This window comes from Solanum stenotomum, chromosome 1 (assembly GCF_019186545.1).
Source record: "Solanum stenotomum isolate F172 chromosome 1, ASM1918654v1, whole genome shotgun sequence".
Lineage (NCBI taxonomy): Eukaryota > Viridiplantae > Streptophyta > Magnoliopsida > Solanales > Solanaceae > Solanum > Solanum stenotomum.
Genome location: NC_064282.1, coordinates 49,461,463 through 49,468,352, shown reverse-complemented (window position 1 = coordinate 49,468,352; position 6,890 = coordinate 49,461,463).

Below are 6,890 nucleotides of genomic sequence, written 5' to 3'. Positions count from 1 at the left end.
ATTCGAACAATCTCTTGGTTGTATCCCTTGTTGCTATTATGCTGTTTGCAAGGCTATAGTTGTTACGTTCGCAAATCTTAAATCCAGTTCTGAAAATCCACTTATAAGGCTTCGAGCTCGTGACAAGCCATATAAACTACATTTTTTGGTATTTAAAATCCAATTAAGTGTGTGTACACGAATAATTGTCAATTATTGAAAAACAACTCAGCTTAAGTCGTCAATAGTTGGGGGTAATTCTTCCCTATTTCCTCCTCGGCTTCTCAAGTTATTTCCTCAACGTTGTTATTCCACCATAATACTTTCATAGAAACCACTTCTTTAGTCCAAATCTTTCTTACTTGCTAAACCAAAATAGCCACTAACACCTTAGCATAAAACAAGTCTGTAGAGACAAGAATATCCTCAACGGGCATAATTCAAAGCATTTTCGATGCACTTCTATAAACTAGATACATGGAACACCGGATGAACTGCTTTAAATTCTGAAGGGAAATCAATCTCGTAGCCACCCTACCAATCCTCTGAATAATATTATATGGCCCTACATTCCTTAGACTCAGCTTTCCTTTCTTGACTAATCGCATGAAACCCTTCATAGGCCATACTTTGAAGATAAACAAATCTTCTACATCAAACTCTAAGTCTCGTAGTCAAACATCTGCATAAGACTTCTGACTACTCTATGATATCTACAACCGATCTCTACTAAGCTTTACCTTCTCCATAACTTGTTAGATTAGATCATGACCTAGCAACTCTACTTCCCTGATCTTGAACCAATAAATTAGTGACATGCACTTCTTCCATATAGTGCTTCATAAGGAGCTATTTGAATACTTGCTTGGAAGTTGTTATTATAAGAAAACTCAACCAGTAACACGTGATAATACTAGTTTCCACGAAAATCTAGCACACATACCCATAACATGTCCTTGAGCATTTAGATTATATGTTCGGTTTGGCCATCAATCTGAAGATGAAAATCCGTACTAAGATTAACTTGAGTCCCCAAACCCTTCAACAAGGATCTCTATATTGTGCTATAAAATGTGTCCATCTATTTGAAGTAATCTATACTGAGACATAATTGAGTATAAATAACTCTCTAATGTACATCCCAACATATTCCACCAGAAGGTAGTCCTGACTAGATAGAAATGAGCTGATTTTGTCAACCTGTGAATAATCACCCAAATAGAATTTGATCTTCCCTTGCGAATACGGAAAATATGTGACAAAATTTACATTTATCTCCTTCCACTTCCACAATGGAATAACTATCTCCTGAGTTAGCAAACTAGGCTTCTGATGCTCTACCTCTCCCTATTGACAACACATATCCTTAATACCATGACACATTTTCATGGTTCCTATGTGAACAGAGAAGCGAGAATGGTTCGCATATCCCATATTTTACAATAGAAGCCATGTGGCATTCAGAACATATAATTGATCTCTGAATTTGAGACTGTCTCTCCTGCTCTATCAAAGGTGAATTTTTTATTTTTTGTTGCTGCTAGGTCTTGCCTTTGAGCTGATCTAAGCTAGGATCTTCACTTTGTCAAGCCTTCACCTCCACAAATAGAGATGATATTACCCAATCCTAAACTGTGACTCTAGTATCATTAGAGTTTTATAATATAACCCCAAACCAGCTAGCTGATGGAGCTCTTAGGCCATCTTTTGGTTCTCAGTTCCCAAAGGTGATAAACTACCCATAGAATTACGACTGAGGGCATCCGCTACTATATTTTACTTTCCTTCGATGATATAAGATATCCACATCAATAACTTTCAGCGATTCATTCCATCTGCGCTATTGTAGAATTACCTTTTTCAGTCTAAAAATATACTGGGGGCTCTTAGGATTTGTATAAATATCAACATTAAAGGCATTCAAGTAATGCCTCAAAATCCTCAAGGAATGAATAATTGCAGTCAACTCTAAATCGTAAGTCGAGTAGTTCTTTTCATTCTTCATTAACTATCATGAAGCATAAGCAATTACCTTTTTTTAATGTTTCAAAACATAAACTAGCCTAATTCTTGAAGCATAATAATACATTACATTGCCCTCTTGACCATCTTGTAGGGTCGGAACTGGTGTTGAAGTCATTTGATATCTCAGCTCTTGGAATCTCCCCTCATAGGCTATTGTCCACTGAAACTTAACTTCTTTTTAAGTCAACTTTTTTAGGGGTGCTGAAAGTGGAGGAAAAAAAATCCTTCCACAAAACTTATATAATACTCCACTAACCCTCAGAAAGATTCAAACTTCCACCAGGTTCATAGGTCTAGGCCAAGTCTTCACGACCTCAGTCTTCTGTAAGTATACCTGAATACCAGCATCTAATACAATATGGCCCCGACAAAAACAAACCATTAAATACAACCAGAACTCATACTTTGAGAATTTAGCTTACAACCTCTAACCTTGGGGTAACTGAAGCACTACTTAGTGATAATCTCTATGATTTGCCTCTGAATGAAATGTACCAGAATATCATTAACTAATACAATTACGAACAAGTATAGAATGGCATTGATATACTATTCATCAGGTTCATAAATATTGTTGGGTCATTCGCCAATCTGAAAGACATTACAAGAAACTCAAAATGGCCATATCTAATCCTGAAAGTTGTCTTTGAAACATTACTCTCTCAAACAAGTACCTAGTGGTACACTAAATGTAAATCAATCTTTGGGAAGCATCCGACATCATATAGTTGGTCGAAAAAACTCATCGATCCTTTGTAGTGGATATTTGTTTTTTATAGTCACCTAGATTTTTTGTAGTCTATACACTTCTACAATGATTCATCTTTCTTCTGAACAAATAACATTGGTGCACCGCTTGGTGATGCACTAGTCCTGTTAAAGCTCTTATCTAATATATCCTTTAATTTTGCTGGTGCAATTCTAAATGGGGAAATTGATATCGGTAAAGCATCTCATAATGTATCAGTAGAAAAATATTTCGCTTGTTCCAGGGATTCAGCAAGAAGCTCACCTAGAAATACACCTAGAGACTCATTGCCCACTATAATAACTGAAGAGTCGAGGTCTCAACATCAATATCTTAAACTCGCTCGGAAAATATGATAAGTACAACCATTGGCAAACATTTCTTGCCTAAAGATTGCAAATAAACTTGCCTTTTGGCATTGCACCATTAGCCTTCCATTCTCATACTACTTCCCTTGGGAACTGAAATCTAACAGTCTTCTCTTGGTAGTCGACATCGATATAATAAGGTTTCCACCAATCCATGCCCATATCAATAACAAAGTCGAGCATCTCTCGCCCTATCACGTCTAAAAAATTTGATGACAAACAATATCTACCGTAGAACCTCGATAAATCCTCTTGAGCGTATGTGAAACACAAAGCACGATTAAGATTTCATACGTACTTATAACTCAGCATTATAACACGATCTATAAATTGAAAGAAATGTAACCAATCCTAAATTCCCTATAGCCTCTTGATTATAAGTGTGATGCACAACACAACCATAAACAAGAATCTACAAGACACGGCTTGTGGACTCCTTGTGACACAACCTACTCTGATACCAAGTTTGTCACTCCCCAAACTAGAGAAGGCGTGACTGGCACTCGTCACCTTAAGCAATCGAGTTAGCCACAGAAACATACCAACTGACTCAACTGAGGGCTTAGAAGGTCGGGCAGCATAACATCTAAAATACTATAACTAGACCTTTAAGGTCATAACCTGAATATTGGTAGGTCATATAGACGAAGGTAGACAAGCCAAATAATAAGGTACTAACTAGCCGACAAGGCTACAACGAAGATATACACACATACATACATATCTATACATGCCAAGACTATGTGGCTTGAAACTGGAAGCTGCAGAAAGAAACCCAGAATATTGTGTCCATAATAGCCTCTATGAGTGACATAAGCACTGGTCAGGACAAGGCCTCGATTATACCCAAACTGTACAATAAAAGTAACATCCTATGAAAGATCCAAGAAGAAGTGGAGCTTACCAGTTCACAGCTGAACCCCAAATCCTAGCAGAAGGGTCAATTAGAATCCCTACCTGGACCTGCACGCATGAAACAAAAAAGTGTCCCCCAACAACGGGACGTCAATAAGAATAAAAATGTACTGGTATGTAAGGAAGATAATAGAAAAATAAATAGCTATTGTAAAAAGGGGAATAAAGATACCACCTGAAACAGAAACTCTGGTAGCCGCCATGACTGACATCAAACCTTATATAAATTAAATATGCATGGTATGCTCGCATAACCGTATGTCGTGAATATATATATAGATGCAAATGCATGTCATACCCAACAAAGTGCTAGCAACGGTGGTGCCTTCCAGTAGCGAACCAGGATCATATCCACCAACTTGTGGCCATCTATGTCTCATACGTATAAATATAGGCAATAGGCCTCATACCTTCCATTATAGCTCGGAAGTAGAATGCATAGCATGTAATGTCATGGATCCGTAATGCATTTGTTACCTGAATCATGTTGCCCATCTTGGCTCATTGGTACTCTTGTCCTCGTAATCTTGTAATCACTTTCGTATCACATGTAAATATCTCGTGAAACTTATATACTTGTAGATTAAACTGGAACACTTAACTTGGATTTAGAAAGACAACTTAAACTTGAGGATGTTCGTAAAGAGCTTAAAGTTCTTCACTTAGTATCTATATATGTTTCCTTAGTGATTTGTAAAAGAAAGTATTTCGGAAAAACCCATACTTTAGTAGTTTAAACATATGATTTATATTTAAGAGTTTTGGAGATCGACATTTTATTTTAAAGTTTAAAAAAATATAAATTAGCAAAGTAGGAGGACTGATTTCAAATTCATATTGTTCATCTCTAATCTTTTTAAGTTACTACACCTAAAGAAGAATAAGAATATGTACACATGGACCTATAGTCAAGAGAATCAACAAAATGACATAAAGACGCCAAATACCCTATCTAACCGAACGAGTGGAATAGCAACATAATGGAGTCACAAAAATACACCAGCTGGAATATCAATGCCTTTCACCAAAGGTCTTTCTAGTAATATAGTAGTAAAACAATATTAGATGATTAAGGATTCGAAAATTCGTGCTCAAAGGAAGTACAATGCTTAGCCTTAACATACCTCAATTATGGGTCTTGTTGTATTAATATGGATTGTACCCCTTCCATATAGTATGTAATTTACAGAAAATCATGTCACACAACCATTGCAGGCAGAATATTAACACAGCAGGGTCAAAGTAGCAATTTATATCCTACTAGCAGAGTAATTAGCTCGCCAAACCCTTTTTAAATGTATGCTTCATTACCTTTTCTTCTCCAAATTACAACCCCAAATTAATGATGTAACATTCATTTTTGCAGCATCTATTAACAAGTGGAGGCCTACACAATAGTTAACAACAACCAAATAGATTATGCATGCACAATAATAAAAACTCGGCGTATCGCCACACCCCTCCTCTCCAACCACAAAATAATCACAACCAAATCCAAACCATAAGTCTTCAAACCATTAAATCCAGAAAAATATATGTAATACAGTCCTATAATTGTTCAATATAACCATAATAACTCGAACTTACAGCTTCCAATCACCATCTTGTGAGTTCGTCCAATAATTACGTTTGGAATCACGCCTTTATCTTCATAAGCAATACGAGAATCAAAGGGCAGAACCTTAACTTAAAATTGATGAAGCTTATAGTATTTTAGCATGTCTCCTCAATTGCCAAGAGTCTCCTCAAGCACAAGACGTTGATCTAAGAAGAAGTCATTTAAAAAATGCAATGCAAGAATAGAACCAACGTTACACTTATCTACCTTATAATTAATTACCCATCTATACTTTTGTTGGGTTTAGCAAGGTGTGAATGGGAAATAAAAAAGAGAAAATGGAAAGTGGAAGAACCAATGAAAGTGGGGGAACCAATTTTGGAGGGAAAATAAAAAGTCATCATTGCAAAAGTGCAAATGAAAGGTCATTTTTACCATATCGGTAGAAGAAAGGAAATTGTTGTCCTTATATTAGGAAACACTTCCTTTAGTTCTTAAAGGGTTAAGAAGAAGGTGCCCCCTCGCGCCGTCGTCGTCGCTCGCTCGGCCTCGGCCTCGGCTTCGGCTTCGGCTTCGGATTTGGATTTGGATTTGGCAAATGATGTGATTGATTGATAATATTTTTGGACAAAATTTATTTAATCAATTTTGTTAAATCATTTCCTTTCTCTTATAAATTAATTCAGAATGTTAATTAAATAACATAATTAATTTGGTGCAACTGAATTTATTTGAAATTCAAGTGTAACGGTAATCCTTCCAAAAAGTNCACCCCTCCTCTCCAACCATAAAATAATCACAACCAAATCCAAACCATGAGTCTTCAAACCATTAAAGCCAGAAAAATATATGTAATACAGTCCTATAATTGTTCAATAGAACCATAATAACTCGAACTTACGGCTTCCAATCACCATCTTGTGAGTTCATCCAATAATTACGTTTGGAATCACGTCTTTATCTTCATAAGCAATACGAGAATAAAAGGGCAGAACCTTAAATTAAAATTGATGAAGCTTATAGTATTTTAGCATGTCTCCTCAATTGCCAAGAGTCTCCTCAAGCACAAGACGTTGAACTAAGAAGAAGTCATTTAAAAAATGTAATGCAATAATAGAACCAACGTTACACTTATCTATCTTATAATTAATTACCCATCTATACTTTTTCATCCCTTCCAGACTCATATCAACAACAACCACACAACCAAATCATTTCCAAAAATTCCAGCAACAACAACATCAGAAAATACTTCAAAAATAGCCCAACATCACATAACTATCAAAATACGATTTTC